Source organism: Bos indicus, chromosome 1, assembly GCF_029378745.1.
Source record: "Bos indicus isolate NIAB-ARS_2022 breed Sahiwal x Tharparkar chromosome 1, NIAB-ARS_B.indTharparkar_mat_pri_1.0, whole genome shotgun sequence".
Classification (NCBI taxonomy): Eukaryota; Metazoa; Chordata; class Mammalia; order Artiodactyla; family Bovidae; genus Bos; species Bos indicus.
In genome coordinates, this window is record NC_091760.1 from 46,983,685 (window position 1) to 47,000,714 (window position 17,030).

Below are 17,030 nucleotides of genomic sequence, written 5' to 3' on the forward strand. Positions count from 1 at the left end.
ACAGAGGAGCCTAGTGGGCTGCCATCTATGGGGTCACAGAGAGTCGGACATGACTGAAGCGATTTAGCAGTAGCAACAGTGTGGCAGCCACTTACTGGTAAGAGGGCAACTTCAGCATCCAGGGGAAGTTCCCCTAAAATTCTGACCCACTGTTGGTCAGAACAAGGAACACCACTTAGTTTAACATTTATTTAACATGCACACCTTCTGGATTCCTTGAAGCTTTTTGCTAGGTTTTGTTGTTTTGCATTTTAGAATGATATTCAGGAGCAAGTGCTTTACTGGGGGAAGAAAAGGAGAGGAGAGATTCTGAGCGCACAGGATATCTGAAAGAGCAAGGTGGGCCAGGGAAGAGAGGAAAGGTTGGAGAGCCTTTGTCTACTTCAAAATTTTGCTGAACCCCTTGCCCTGACAGCAGGGGTGATAGATATGCAGGTAGGTCCTGCATTGCTGCTCGCAAATCACACCAGCATTGCAATAGTGGCCTTCTACAATCTGTGCACCCACCTTTGTTGTCTGACACAGGGGAATGACACAAATGGTAGGAATGTCCAGCCAAATAAGAGAGTTTATTACACATGGGAGTTAAGAACGAGTTTTGGACAGGTGGTACCTGGTGGCACCAGGGAAAAGATGCCTTAGGTGGCTTCCCTTTCACTCATGCATTCAGAACAAACTTACTAAACTGGGAACATGACCAAAATGTCCTTAACGTTGCCCTCAGCCTGATTAAACTTCAGACAGATTTCTTTCTTCCTGACTATAAGGTCACCGTCATCTTACAGAGCATTTACTTTAGAAAACTTGCAATCGTAAATTCTTTGCCCATTTGAGATGTAAATGTCTTCCTAGCCTCTTGACTGTTTTACAGTCCAGGACCACTTTGTCAAGGACCCGTGAGCCATCCTTTGAAATATTGATGTAATCAGCAAGAAAGATGACACCCAGATCTCCTGATTTCCTTGGGAGCCTAGGAATGGCCTAAACTTGATAAACAGAAGTGTCAATTAGCAAACACAGCTTAATCACAATGACCAACCTCCCTCCTACATCCTTTAGTACTTTCCCAGTAGCACACCCCAGCACTTAAAAACCCTCTTGCTTTTTGTTTCTAAGGAAGTTAAGTTGTCTCTCTCCTCTAGTGCAAGAGACTTGACCCCTATTGCAATAGTGAATAAAATATTCTTCCTTGCCAGTAAACTCTATTCTCTGCAACTTTTCTCTGATATGTAGAAACTTGAACAGTATTTTATCTGAACTGAATCTGAAAAGCCATCGACCAAGAGGACAGTACACTGTTATTTGGGCTCATTACTAGGGGTTTTACACATAAAACATTTCATGTGCTATTCAGCTCAGTTCAGTCCCTCAGTCGTGTCCGACTCTTTGCAACCTCATGAATCACAGCACACCAGGTCTCCCTGTCCATCACCAACTCCCAGAGTTCACTCAAACTCATGTCCATTGAGTCGGTGAGGCCATCCAGCCATCTCATCCTCTGTCGTCCCCTTCTCCTCTTGCCCCCAATCCCTCCCAGCATCAGAGTCTTTTCCAATGAGTCAACTCTTCGCATGAGGTGGCCAAAGTACTGGAGTTTCAGCTTCAGCATCAGTCCTTCCAATGAACACCCAGGACTGATATCCTTGAGGATGGACTGGTTGGATCTCCTTGCAGTCCAAGGGACTCTCAAGAGTCTTCTCCAACACCACAGTTCAAAAGCATCAATTCTTCAGCACTCAGCTTTCTTCACAGTCCAACTCTCACATCCACACATGACCACTGGAAAAACCATAGCCTTGACTAGACGGACCTTAGTTGGTAAAGTAATGTCTCTGCTTTTGAATATGCTATTTAGGTTGGTCATAACTTTCCTTCCAAGGAGTAAGCGTCTTTTAATTTCATGGTTGCAGTCACCATCTGCAGTGATTCTGGAGCCCCCCAAAATAAAGTCTGATACTGTTTCCACTGTTTCCCCATCTATCTGGCATGAAGTGATGGGACCAGATGCCATGATCTTAGTTTTCTGAATGTTGAGCTTGAAGCCAACTTTTTCACTCTCCTCTTTCACTTTCATCAAGAGGCATTTGAGTTCCTCTTCACTTTCTGCCATAAGGGTGGTGTCATCTGCATATCTGAGGTTACTGATATTTCTCCTGGCAATCTTGATTCCAGCTTGTGCTTCTTCCAGCCCAGGGTTTCTCATGATGTACTCTACATATAAGTTAAATAAGCAGGGTGACAATATACAACCTTGACATACTCCTTTTCCTATTTGGAACTAGTCTGTTGTTCCATGTCCAGTTCTAACTGTTGCTTCCTGACCTGCATACAGATTTCTCAAGAGGCAGGTCAGGTGGTCTGGTATTCCCATCTCTTTCAGAATTTTTCACAGTTTATTGTGATCCACACAGTCAAAGGCTTTGGCATAGTCAATAAAGCAGAAATAGATGTTTTTCTGGAACTCTCTCACTTTTTTGATGATCCAGCGGATGTTGGCAATTTGATCTCTGGTTCCTCTGCCTTTTCTAAAGCCAGCTTGAACATCTGGAAGTTCACGATTCACGTACTGCTGAAGCCTGGCTTGCAGAATTTTGAGCATTACTTTACTAGCGTGTGAGATGAGTGCAATTGTGTGGTAGTTTGAGCATTCTTTGGCATTGCCTTTCTTTGGGATTGGAATGAAAACTGACCTTTTCCAGTCCTGTGTCCACTGCTGAATTTTCCAAATTTGCTGACATATTGAGTGCAGCACTTTCACAGCATCATCTTTCAGGATTTGAGATAGTGCAACTGGAATTCCATCACCTCCACTAGCTTTGTTTGTAGTGATGCTTTCTAAGGCCCACTTGACTTCACATGCCAGGATGTGGCTCTAGGTGAGTGATCACACCATCGTGATTATCTGGAGCAGCGGCTGCGCTTTGCTGGAGCAGCCATGAAGAGATACCCCACGTCCAAGATAAGAGAAACCCAAGTAAGACAGTAGGTGTTCCAATAAATTCTGAATCAAAGCCAGAATGCTTCTCATTTTTCTTTGTCATATACATACATTTGGGCTATTTTATACGCATATATGTATGCATGCATGAAAGCATGCTCAGTTGCTTCAGTCACATCTGACTCTTTGTGACCCTGTGGATTGTAGCCCTCCAGTCTCCTCAGTCCATGGGATTCTCCAGGCAAGAATACTGTACTGGGTTGCCACGCCCACCTCCAGGGGATTGTCCTGACCCAGAGATCAAATCTGCATCTTCTGCATTCCAGGTGGATTCTTTGCCCAGTGAGCCACCTGGAAAGCCCATATCTATGTATACACACACACCATTGTATATGTACACAAACACACACAATTAGTAATAGCTGTCATTTTTTTGTAGGCCCTATATTGTGCCAGGCACTCTGTACTTTGTATATGCAGTACTTTACAAGCATCTCCTTATTTAATCTGTACAGCATTTCTATGACTTAGGTACCATTATTTATTTCACAGTAGAGAAGCTGAGGCTGAGAGAGTTAAGTAACAACCTCAAATTGCTGTCAGTGGGATTTGAACACAGTCCATCAATCTACAAATCATGGCATCAAGGTTTTAATGGTTGCCCTTCAAGGGGTCACTGAGTTATCTCATTAGGATTCTGGCCCAGAGGAAAACTTTTGGCAAAGTAATGTCTCTGCTTTTTAATATGCTGTCTAGGTAGGTCATAACTTTTCTTCCAAGGGGCTAGTGTCTTTTAATTTCATGGCTGCAGTAACCATCTGCAATAATTTTGGAGCCCCCCCCAAAATAAATTCTGTCACTGTTTCCATTGTTTCCCCATCTATTTGCCATGAAGTAATAGGACCAGATGCCATGATCTTAGTTTTCTGAAGGTTGAGTTTTAAGCCAGCTTTTTCACTCTCCTCTTTAACTTTCATCAAGAGGCTCTTTAGTTCTTCACTTCCTGCTGTAAGTGTGGTGTCATCTGCATATCTAAGGTTATTGATATTTTCCCCAGTAATCTTGATTCCAGCTTGTGCTTCATCCAGCCCGGCGTCTCTCATGATGTACTCTACGTATAAGTTAAATAAGCAGGGTGACAATATACAGCCTTAACATATTCCTTTCCTGATTGGAATCAGCCTGTTGCTCTGTGTCCAGTTCTAACTGTTGCTTCCTGACCTGCATACAGATTTCTCAGGAGGCAGGCCAGGTGGTCAGGTGTTCCCATCTCTTGAAGAATTTTCCACAGTTTGTTGTGATCCACACAGTCAAAGGCCTTGGCATAGTCAACAAAGCAGAATTAGATGTTTTTTTGGAACTCTTTTGCTTTTTTGATGATCCAGCGGATGTTGGCAATTTGATCTCTGGTTCTTCTGCCTTTTCTGAATCCAGCTTGAACATCTGGAAGTTCACGGTTCGTGTAAGGGAACCTCATCTCCAAGTATGCCCCAGCCCCCCATTCCCCTCTACCAGTCACCTGAATTTCTGCTTTGTGGTCTGAGCTCATTCAGGGTTGCTCTGACAGATAGCAGCATTCTGATCTTCATTTCAGGGTTGCTCTGACAAGGATAGCAGCATTCTCCCCTGGTGCTTCGAGCACACACTATGTATTCCCTCAGTGGACTTTGAGGATAGTAGCAATTTCCTCTCTGACTCATGCCTAGGAGCAGGCTCCAACATTTTCTCTGTCATTCTTTCAATGGTCTGTCTTCTTAGCAGCACTTGGGTGATGAATACAACTCAAACAATGTACTGTGATGTCACCAGACCACAAGTGATGTCAGAAGGCACAGCAGTAACCAGAGCATCAAGAAGCTGACAGCAATGGTTTCTATTTATTTCAAAATATCAGCAATGCCAGATAAATAAGTCCCTGTTAAGAAAACCTAAGTCTTTCTAGTTTCTCATTTTTTAATGAGATGGAAGGAAAAAGGTTTAGCTGGAACTAACTTCAGCACTGTTTGTATCAGTATCTGTGCTTAAAAGAATCACAAAATTTCCATACATCTTACCCTCTCCTACCCTCCAAAAAATAAATATTAAAAAAAAAATCACAAAATTTTAGAAGCATCACACTGCCTAGAAAAATATCTCAAATTATAAATGGTTGTTACCAAAAATTCAAGTCCATGTGCCTGATGCACAATGAGGCCAAACAATACCGAAACATCAGACTTTGGAACAGAGGTTTATTGATGGCCATGCAAGGAGATGGGTGCCTCATGCCTTAAAAACCCAAAACTCCCTGAAAGCTTTCAGCAAAACCCTTTTCTAGGAAAGGTGAGGGAGGGGTGTGGTTAGTTGTTGTAGACTTCTTGATGTCAGATTCTTTGTTCTTGAGGTCAGGTCATGGTCAGGTAATGATGTTCTTGTAATTCTCTACCAAATGAATGTTATTCTCTGTTCCGACAAGAAAGGGCAAGGTCCCTTCAAGGCACAGCTTTTACCCTCCAAGGTCTTGGTTCTGGCTAAGAGGAGGTAGATCTCAGTTGGCAGTTTCCTCAGGACCATGTCTCCAGACTCTGCCCCGGTGTCATCACTGAGGGAGCCAGGCATCCAACCCAGCTGGCCCTCAGGCTCCTCAGACTGCCCAAACAGGGGCAAGGGGGTGCGGCGGGTGGAACCGGGTACCATAGACTGTGACCCAGGTAGATGGCCACTGCTCTTAGGTCACAGAGACCGGTTGGGGAGAGGTTCACCGCTGCCTGAAGGCCCAGGCCAAAGCCAGTGCGTGGCCATGGAAAGGGTTCTGGAGTCCTGCAGGACAGAGCCCCAAGCCTATTCCCTGAGTCCCCCAGTTTATCCACTGGCCTAAGGTGAGGGAGAGGGCTGGGATCTGCCTCTTACCTCACTCTCTACCTGAGGACCACTACACCACATACTGTTGCCTGAATCCGTCACTAACTGCCCCCCATTGACAGTTGGTTGCTTGTGGGCGGGGCCCTGCCTTGCCGACCAATGGCTGAGCAGGACCATAATCAGTTGCTCACTAACAGCTGATTGCTCCTGGGTGGGAACCACTGTGGTGCTGACCAATGGCTGAGCAGGAGGACCACTAAGGGCAGCTCACTGACAAGCTGGTTGCTTGTGGGGGGGACCCACTGTGGTGCTGACCGATGGCTGAACAGGGCCACTAACAGTGGTTCATTGACAGCTGGTTGCTTATGGACAGGGCCCATTGTGGCACCACCAGCAGGGTGAGCTGGGGGCATTGCCTGGTAGTGGTGTGGTAATGAAGCTCAGCGATGTCTGTGCTAAGGGCTGCACTCCCCTGTGCTCTGTCACAGGGCTATGAATGTCTCCACACACTGAGGCAGGTGGTAAGTCATGTTTTTACTTCACAAACCACCCCACTCATGTGGAACACAGTGAGGTTTTATTCTGTGAACCTATGGAAAGCACCTTGCAGGTTTGTGAATCGGGGCCATTTGGATTGAGGGGACCAATGGTGAGGTCATGAAAAGGTTTTGCCTCCAGGTTTTCTCCTTCCTCCCTGTTGCAGTGGCTCTCCTCTCAGTTCAGTTCAGTTCAGTTCAGTCACTCAGTCATGTCCTACTCTTTGTGACCCCATGAACTGCAGCACGCCAGGCCTCCCTGTCCATCACCAACTCCTGGAGTTTACTCAAACTGATGTCCATCATGTCGCGAACCTCCATCCATAGTTCTTCAGGCACTCTATAAGATCTAATCCCTTGAATCTATTTCTCACTTCCACTGTATAATCGTGATTTGATTTAGGTTGTACCTGAATGATCTAGTGGTTTTCCTATTTTCTTCAATTTAAGTCTGAATTTGGCAATAAGGAGTTCATGATCTGAGCTACAGTCAGTTCTTCGTCTTGTTTTTGCTGACTGTATAGAGCTTCTCCATCTTTGGTTGCAAAGAATATGATCAATCTGATTTTGGTATTAACCATCTGGTGATGTCCATGTGTAGAGTCTTCTCTTGTGTTGTTGGAAGAGGGTGTTTGCTATGGCTAGAAAGGGGAATGGCAGAGAAGGGAATGGCAAGGCATTTCAGTATTCTTGCCTTGAGAACCCTATGAACAGTATGAAAAGGCAAAAAGATAGGACTTTGAAAGATGAACTCCCCAGGTCTGTAGGTGCCCAATATGCTACTGGAGATCAGTGGAGAAATAACTCCAGAAAGAATGAAAAGATGGAGGCAAAGCAAAAACAACACCCATTGTGGATGTGACTGGTGATGGAAGTAAAGTCCGATGCTGTAAAGAGCAATATTGCATAGGAACCTGGAATGTTAGGTCCATGAATCAAGGCAAATTGGAAGTCGTCAAACAGGAGATGGCAAAAGTGAACATCGACATTTTAGGAATCAGCAAACTAAAATGGACTGGAATGGGTGAATTTAACTCAGATGACCATTATATCTACTATTGCCATTAGGAATCCCTTAGAAGAAATGGAGTAGCCATCATGGTCAACAAAAGAGTCTGAAATGCAGTACTTGGATGCAATTTCAAAAACGACAGAATGATCTCTGTTCGTTTCCAAGGCAAACCATTCAATATCGCAGTAATCCAAGTCTATGCCCTGACCAGTAATGCTGAAGAAGCTGAAGTTGAACAGTTCTATGAAGCCTACAAGACCTTCTAGAACTAACACCCCCAAAAGATGTCCTTTTCATTACAGGGGACTGGAATGCAAACGTAGGAAGTCAAGAGATACCTGGAGTAACAGGCAAATTTGGCCTTGGAGTACGGAATGAAGCAAGGCAAAGGCTTTCCTCTCACTAGGCCTGTATGTAACACATTCAGCACTTGCCTCAGATTTAATGTAAGAATTTTATTTCTATTTATTATTGTTCCAGATATTTTTCAGTGCTGAAATTTTTTGCAAAAATCAACATATATTATCCTAGACAAGGTAAGTTAAAGTACCTAAAAGTAATAATTTTCCCAAATTGCAAACACTTTGTGGAAAATTTGAAGTGTAGGAAATTACTGATAATCCCATTAACCCAGAGGCAATCATTTCTAGCTTTTTTTTTTTTCCTTTAAGTCTTTCATTCTGAAGCTCTGTTGTTTGCAAATGAAAAGACATGGCCCCTGCCTGATAGGAACTTACAACTTAAAAGCTAATACAAATGAGAAAAACTTAGACAAAATAAGATAAAAAGCAGATTACATATAAAATAAAGATGATGCTAGGAGATAGAAACACCAATTTTTCTATAAACGTATCTGTTCAATTTTTATACTAATATAAGAAGCTTGTAAGAATCCATATACAGAGCCAATTTAAGAAAACAGGTGAGTTTTTCTCTGAAACTAGTTAATTAGTGGCTCTAAAACAATAAGTGAATGAGCATCATGAAAACAGCTAATGAGTAAATTGGGGATTAAGTAGGAGCCTAGTAGGGCTTTCCAGGTGGCTCAGTGGTAAAGGATCCACCTGCCAATGCAGGAGACGAAGAGATGTGGGTTCAATCCCTAGGTCAGGAGGATTCCCTAAGTAGGAAATGGCAACCTGCTCTAGTATTCTTGCCTGGACATCCCATGGATAGAGGAGCCTGGGGGCTACAGTCTATGGGGTCACAAAGAGTTGGTCACAACTGAGTGAATGAGCACACACACAAACACACAGGAGCCTAGGAAGTCAGAAAACAAATCTAAGATATTTAGTACATATTGTATCTTTGATAGGCTCACTGATTTCTGCAGTGTCACTGAGACCTACACTGCCTGGAATCAGCCACTTTCTGCCTTATCTGCTATTTACATTTGCCAGCAAGCTGCTTCTCCTTTCTAGTGTTTCCTCATTTAAAAAAATAGAAAAGATAGTTTGTTGTGAGTATTAAGTGAGATAATTCATATTAATGTATATAATACAGTCCCTGGTATGTAATAAGTGCTCAAGAAATATTAAGCCTTGTTAAAGGCACTGTAAGGAAGTGGATGAAAGATCAAATTCTGATCAGATTGCGTTGTCACTCTTGTGGCTTTTTTCTACTTGCTTGTAGGATCAAATCATCAACAGCAATCTCTATTTAACAACTTTTTGTCCCAAGAATTTGAGAATGAACCAGTTTTTTCTTTGAATTGTTTTAAGATAATCATGAATTTATCAAAGTAACCATTCATGATTTGCTTCTGGGAAGTCCAGAGTTTTCTAAGGAAGACTTTTACATCATAAAGCCTCTGATAAAGTAGTAGTTATTTATTATTAATGAAATCACATGCATTTTCACCATTAAGATGGAAAAACCCCCAAAAGAATTCTTTATCTTAGAAACAATAATGTTGACAATAATGTTGGATACATTTGAAGTCCATTACAACTTGGCATTTTGCAGCCCTCAGAGATGCCCCTATGGTGAGATGATGGAGAAAAGAAGCAGATTGAATGTTAACATGTGTTACACTCCATAAATACTATATATTTATGGAAAAGTAAAAAACCTTTTACCCACTATTCAGTGTTTAGCATGAGATTAGGATAATTTTTTAAAACATACATTTTATTTCATTTTTAACTTTTATTCTTATTGGAATACAGTTGATTAACAATGTTGTATCAGTTTTCGATGTACAGCAGAGTGATTCAGTTATATGATACATATACATGTATCTATTCTTTTGAAAATTCTTTTCCCATTTAGGTTATTACAGAGTACAGAGCAGCATTCCCAGCGCTATAGACAGTAGGTCCTTTTTGGTTATCTATTTTAAATATAGTGCTGTGTACATGTCAATCCCAAACTTCCTATTTATCCCTCCCCATACCTTTCCCCTAGTAATGATAGGTTTGTTCTCTAAGTCTGTTCTCTAAGTATGTTTTAAAAACATACATTTTAAAAACTAACATTTATTGTTTTCATATTATAAAATTAAACTATGTTTATTCTAGAAAATTTAGAAAGTAGGAACAAGAAAAATTTTAACATTTTTATATACTTATGCCAGTTTCTATATAAATGTGTATTAATGTATTTATCATTATAATATGAAGCTTTTAACTTTTAAATTCATAAAGAACCAATAAGTCAACTGACTTACTTTGGTTTGCCGGGCACTGGCTTTTATCAGAAGATCCTGTTGTGTATGTTGGAGGAGACTAGTTGTTCAAAATTACTGTTTGATTTCTTTTGAGTTTTTGTAGCATAGGATCTTGTTACAGTGTGGTCTGGGAGCCCATAGCATCAGCATCAGCTGGGAGCATATTAGAAATGAAGAATTTTCAGCTTTACCCCAGACCTAGTGAATCCCAACTGTATAATATGATTCCTGGGTGATTTGTATGCACATTAAATTTTGAGTAACATTAGTATAGGAACTACTTGACAAAGTATTCAATATTTTTTTTTCTCTAACAAGACAGTCTTTAAAGCCTGATTAGTCCTTATTCCCAGAACAACATCTTCTCCAACCAGATGATGAGCTGCTTCCTGGGTTCTCATTTCCACAAAACCAGTGTTGGAACGAGTCTAGTAAGAGATCCACCAAACAGCCTGCAGAAAGAGTTTTGCTAGCTCTCCCAGTCAGGAGATGAAAGACACAGAATGAGCCTGGGACACACCAACATGCCAATAAAACTCCGCAGATTTGAAGTCTTCGTTGTGCAGCATTTTATTACTTTATCAAAGCGCTCTTCCTGGACTCAGTGTTGAATGACCAGTAAATGGTGTTGAATCAGTTGATAAACCGATTAATGAAGTTTATCAATACCATTTTCATCAATGGAGATTTTGATGCAGTGGTCTATTGACCTGGAGAACTGAATCTGGCTTAAAGACCAAAGAGAAAGAGAACACTCCAAAACAACACAACCTGTCAGTTGAGAAGCTTTTAAGATGGGAGTAAATGTGTACTTTCTCACCCTCCTATTCCTTATTTGCTGGAATAGGAATGCATCGACAAAGCAGAGCTATGGCAATTTCCTGGTAGGCGTGACTAATAATAATAGGCTACATTTAACAACATTTTATGATTCACAAAGTACTATAGCAGTGCTTCTCAGACTGTAATGTGCATATAAATTACTTGAAGATTTTGCTAAAATGAGGATATTGATTCCTAGCAGGTCCAGGGTGGGGCCTGAATTTGTCCTTCTAACAAATTTGCAGGTGGTACTAATATTGCTGGTCCATAAAATGTATTTTGAGTAGCAAGTTCTTACCATGATCTCTTTTGAGAGTCACAAATTCTGGGAGGTAGGTAGAGCAAGCATTTTTTTCCCTCCTCTTCATCAGAATATTGGCTCTATGAGGGTGAGGATTTGGATATGTTGCTCATTGCTATATCCCAAGTGCCTATAATAGTAGGCACACAGTACATTTTTATTGGACGGATGAATGGCTGAATCTTAATTTTATAGAGGAATTTAAATAATGCTTTAACCAAAGTCACATTCTATTAAGTGGTGAAGCTGGCATTTGAGGCTAAAAATCTACCCAAATCTGAGTTCAGTAAAAAATGAACCTATTTAGTGAATTGACTTTGTTTTTGGTAACAGAAAATTTTTTTTAAAGGAACTTTAAAAATTGAAGTATAAAGGAATGGCCAAATCATAAGTGTGTAATTAGTTTATGTGTGTAATTAATTTATGCAGAGGAGCATTCAGAACCATCTCTCAGATCAAGAAATTACCAGTTCACCAGAAACGTGCCTCCCACTTCCCTCCAGTCATGATCCTCTCCTTTAGAGGTGGGTGCTGTTATGACTTCTATCACCACAGAATAGTTTGAACTTGATAGAAGTAATATTTTATAAGAGATACTATTTAGCGTTTGCTTCTTTCACTCAATATCATATTTGTGTTCTTGAAGATAGCAATAATTTACTCATTTTCATTTTATAGTATTCCATTGTGTGTATTGTGTTTGTTCCACAAATATACCAAAATTTGTCATATAGTTCACTGTTGATGGGCATTAGAGTTGATTCCTGTTTTAGGCTAATATGAATAGTGCTGCTACAGATATTTTTGCACATAATTTTTGGTGAACATATGTACATATTTCTATTGGATGTATTAGTATATTAGAAATGCAACATTTCCGATTTGGAGTACATCAGTTCTTCTTTTATTTATTTGGTTGCACTGGGTCTTAGTTGTAGCACACAGGATCTTTGTTGCATCATGAGGGGTTGTTTTGTTGCATGGTGTGGGCTTAGTTGCTCCACAGCATGTGGGATCTTAGTTTCACAACCAGGGATTGAACCTGTGTCCCCTGCATTACAAGCTGGATTCTTAACCATTGGACCAGCAGGGGAGTGCCTATTTCATTTCTGGTAGACATCACCAATTTTTCAAAGAGATTATATCAGTTAATTGTTTTGTTTTTTCTGTGATTTTTTAAAATGGTGATTAAATTCAGAGGGAAGACGACTTTAAAAGTCATCATTAGTTTTCTCTTAGCTGTAAAAGGTTAGCAGTCATGAAATAAGAACAGGTTATTTTATTTTATTTTTTTTTAGAACAGGTTATTTTTAAAAAAGGACAGTTAGAAATGGAAAATATGATAACAGAAATGAAAAGCTCAACAGAACAATGGAAATCTCTAAGAAATTTGAAGAAACAAAAAAAGATATGGAAAATAAAAAAAATTAAAAAATTAAATTTTTTAATTTAAAAAATTAAATTAAATTTAAAGGCTCAATACCTTTAATGTTCAAAGGGAGAAAAAGGAAAGAGGGAAAAGAGAAAGGAGGAAATCATTACTCAGATAGAGAAAAATTTCCTCAACATTGCTTTTTCCTCTGTGTTTTTTTGACCTCTGTGTTTCATGGCAAAGTCTTACCACGTTTATCTCTGACCTTGCTTGCCTATCACATTTAAGAGTGTGGCCCTGAAAGAACTGAGCCTGTGGTTGAGGACTACTACAAGCTTCACTGTACTTGTCGATCCAGTTGGACTACTATTTCTAGAAATAAACGTTAGAGTTTCCAGGTTGAAAGGATCCATAGATTTCCCAGCAGAGTTAAAAATAATTAAAAAAGACTCACTCCATGATATATAATTTTTTACTTTCTCAAGTTCTACAAATTTCCAGAAAAAAGTCACACACAAAAGATAAAAATCAGATTACCAAGGAACTGTTGATAGCAACAACAGAGGCTAGAATATAATGAAACATTGCCTCCAAATTTTTGAGGAAAAGTGATTCCTAGAATTCTACACTCAGTGAAATTCATAAACAAATGTAAGGATGGAATAAAATCATTCAGATTTTTCGGACTCATGCTCTGAAAAATTTAATCTCCTATGAGCTTTTTCTCAGAGATATGATCTATTAAAATGAGAGAGTAAACTAAGAAAGAGAAAGACATAGGAAATAAGAAACAGGAGATATAATATTAGAGATTGCAAAAGACTCTTCAGAATGAATGAAGGGAGAGCTAGGCATCGGGTATAGAGACAACAGGCATTAATGTCTAGAATTGTTAGAATAAATTTTATTCTAATTTTACCACTGATAGCTATTTAACTTTCTTGAGGTTTATTTTGCATACATCTATTGGGCTTCCCTGGTGGCTCAGATGGTAAAGAATTTGCCTGCAATGTGGGAGACCTGAATTTGATCCCTGGGTTGGGAAGATCTCTTGGAGGAGGGCATATCAATCTATTCTAGTATTCTTGCCTGGAGAACCCCATGGACAGAGTAGCCTGATGAGCTACATACAGCCCATAGGGTTGCAAAGAGTCAGACACAGCTAAGCAACTAACACACACACATATGCAAATATATAAATGCATATATATATATAATATACATTTTAATCTATAACTAGGGCTCCCCAGGTGGTTTATCAGTAAAGAATCCACCTGCCAATGCAGGAGATGCCAGAGATGCAGGTTTGATCCCTGGGTCAGGGAGATCCCTTGGAGAAAGAAATGGCAACCTGCTCCAGTATTCTTGCCTGGAGAATCCCATGGAGCCTGGTGGGCTACAGTCCATGGACTTGCAAAGGATCTGGCACAACTGAGTGAGCATGCACAATCCATGATTATGATGTGTATTATTTTGGCCAGTTGTTCTTGTGTCTATTCCTAGTGAATCTTTTGTTGATATCCCAAGAATCTTATTTGAAAGCACCTTCAATCATTTCTCCTGTGTATGCAAAGATACTGGGAAACAGCAGAGAGGACAAGAGAGAGGAAGCAGGAAGAAGGAAGACTTGAATATTCCCACAAATGCATGATTGTCTATGAATTAAGGAGAGTCTTTGTCCCTGGATAATTCAGGATGAACACACTTCCCCTTCACCCCGAGCGAGAGCAGCAAGTTTACTCTGGGAGGCTTACATGGTGACCAGTGCAGAAAAGGAATCCTGTAATACAATTAAAGACCCATGGCTATTTAATTGACACAGATGTTCGGGTATGAGTCACTGGAAAATGATCGTCATTTTTACTGTGAAATGAGACTGGTCCAGGTGAGGCTAGTCCCTCAAAGGAAAACCCAATGTGGTGCAATGTGCCCAGGTAAGGCAGTGGGTGTATTTTGAACACCAAATTGCCTCTGGCTCAAATTTCCTTAGGTTTAAATCCTATGTCTTGTTTGTAACCCCTCTGTTACTTGCTGCTGTTCTCTGTTACTTGCTGCTACTAAAAACTGTTCTCACACTTGAGTGAGCCTCCGAATAACGTGGAGGGCTTATTAAAACACAAATTCATGAGTCCTACCTCCAGATATTCTAGTTCAGTGAGAGACTCAGAATTTTCATATTTAACAAGTTCTCATGTGAGTCACACTTTTTGTGGCACCAAGAACAGAATTTTGAGAGGTTCAGATAAGCAACAGGCGAGTTCAATGGGAAAGAGGCAGTGTGTCAGGTGCTCCCAGCGATTGTTTTTGTTTTTATAATGAAATATAGCATCTGGTCCCATCACTTCATGGGAACTAGATGGGGAAACAGTGGAAACAGTGTCAGACTTTATTTTTCTGGGCTCCAAAATCACTGCAGATGGTGATTGCAGCCATAAAATTAAAAGATGCTTACTCCTTGGAAGGAAAGTTATGACCAACCTAGACAGCATATTCAAAAGCAGAGACATTACTTTGCCAACAAAGGTTCGTCTAGTCAAGGCTATGGTTTTTCCAGTAGTCATATATGGATGTGAGAGTTGGACTGTGAAGAAAGCTGAGCCCCGAAGAATTGATGCTTTCGAACTGTGGTGTTGGAGAAGACTCTGGAGAGTCCCTTGGACTGCAAGGAGATACAACCAGTCCATCCTGAAGGAGATCAGCCCTGGGATTTCTTTGGAAGGAATGATGCTAAAGCTGAAACTCCAGTACTTTGGCCATCTCATGCGAAGAGTTGACTCATTGGAAAAGACTCTGATGCTGGGAGGGATTGGGGGTAGGAGGAGAAGGGGACGACAGAGGATGAGATGGCTGGATGGCATCACCGACTCGATGAAAGTGAGTTTGAGTGAACTCCGGGAGTTGAAGATGGACAGGGAGGCCTGGCGTGCTGCAATTCATGGGTCTTAAAGAGTCGGACACGACTGAGTGACTGAACTCAACTGAGCCAATAAACAGAAGACTGTACAAAATGTACTTAAGCAAATATGTGTTTGTTCCATTTAAAGGATAGTGTTTTAAAAAACCCAGGAACTCACCAGTCAGGTCAAGGCATTTAACTTTCTAGCACATTGGAACATCCTTGGGGCAACTTGGCTAGCTTTTATTTTGCTTGCTTTTTGCCATATATGTTCATGACTGAGACGGGCCTGTAATTTTCTTTTGTGGGTGTTGCCTTTGTTGGCTTTTGTAATCAAGGTTGTGCTCATAAACAGAGCTTAGTATTTTTTCTCTTTTGTATTCTGGAATAGTTTGTGTTAAATTAGAATTCAATTATATTTAAGCACAAATTTTTATGCATTCAATAGCCAAATATTCCTGCCGTATATGAAGAAAAATATGTCATAGAAGCCAACATAAGTGACTTAAGTTCTGATTCAGTATCTTTTTTAAAAATTGATTTTTTATTGGTGTACACCTGACTTACATTTGTGTTTTCTGCTGTACAGCAGAGTGAATTGCCACACATATACATTTACATACATCCACCATGTTCCAAACTCTATTCCTGTATAGATCATTCAGTTCAGTCACTCAGTAGTGTTCAACTCTTTGAGACTCTATGGACTGCAGCATGCCAGGCTTCCCTGTCCATCACTGACTCCTGGAGCTTGCTCAAACTCAGGTCCATTGAGTCGGTGATGCCATCCAACCATCTCATCCTCTGTCGTCCCTTTCTCTTCCTGCTTTCAATCTTTCCCAGCATCAGGGTCTTTTCAAATGAGTCAGCTCTTTGCATCAGGTGGCCAAAGTACTGGAGTTTCAGCTTCAACATCAGTCCTTCCAATGAACATTCAAGACTGATCTCCTTTAGGATGGACTGGTTTGATCACCTTACCATCCAAGGGATTCTCAAAGTCTTCTCCAACACCACAGTTCAAAAGCATCAATTCTTCAGCGCTCAGCTTTCTTTATAGTTCAACTCTCACATCTGTACATGACTACCGGAAAAACCATAGCTTTGACTAGATGGATCTTTGTAGGCAAAGTAATATCTCTGTTTTTTAATATGCTATCTAGGTTGGTCATAGCTTTTCTTCCAAGGAGTAAGTGTCTTTTAATTTCATGGCTACAGTCATCATCTGCAATGATTTTGGAGCCCCTCAAAATAAAGTCTGTCACTGTTTCCATTGTTTCCCCACCTATTTGCCATGAAGTGATGGACCGGATGCCATGATCTTAGTTTTTGAATGTTGGGTTTTAAGCCAGCTTTTTAATTTTCCTCTTTCACTTTCATCAGGAGGCTCTTTAGTTCTTCTTCTCTTTCCGCCATAAGAGTGGTGTCATATCTGAGGTTATTGATATTTTTCATGACAATCTTGATTCCATCTTGGGCTTCATCCAGCCTGGCATTTCTCATGATGTACTCTGCATATAAGTTAAATAAGCAGGGTGACAATATACAGCCTTGACATACTCCTTTCCCTATTTGGAACCAGTCTGTTGTTCTATGTCCAGTTCTAACTGTTGCTTCCTGACCTGCATACAGGTTTCTCAAGAGACA

The 17,030-nt window shown here is 40.5% G+C and overlaps 1 long non-coding RNA gene across 1 annotated transcript in view; it reads left to right on the plus strand.

The window, feature by feature from the left end:
• Positions 1–5,915: 5,915 nt before the first annotated feature.
• The window catches only part of LOC139182592 (uncharacterized), a 145,833-nt gene continuing 134,718 nt past the window's right edge, over positions 5,916–17,030 (plus strand). Inside the window, exons 1-2 of the long non-coding RNA XR_011566098.1 lie at positions 5,916–6,300; positions 11,548–11,642. This is a non-coding gene — a long non-coding RNA (uncharacterized lncRNA). The remainder of the gene's footprint in view (positions 6,301–11,547; positions 11,643–17,030) is intronic.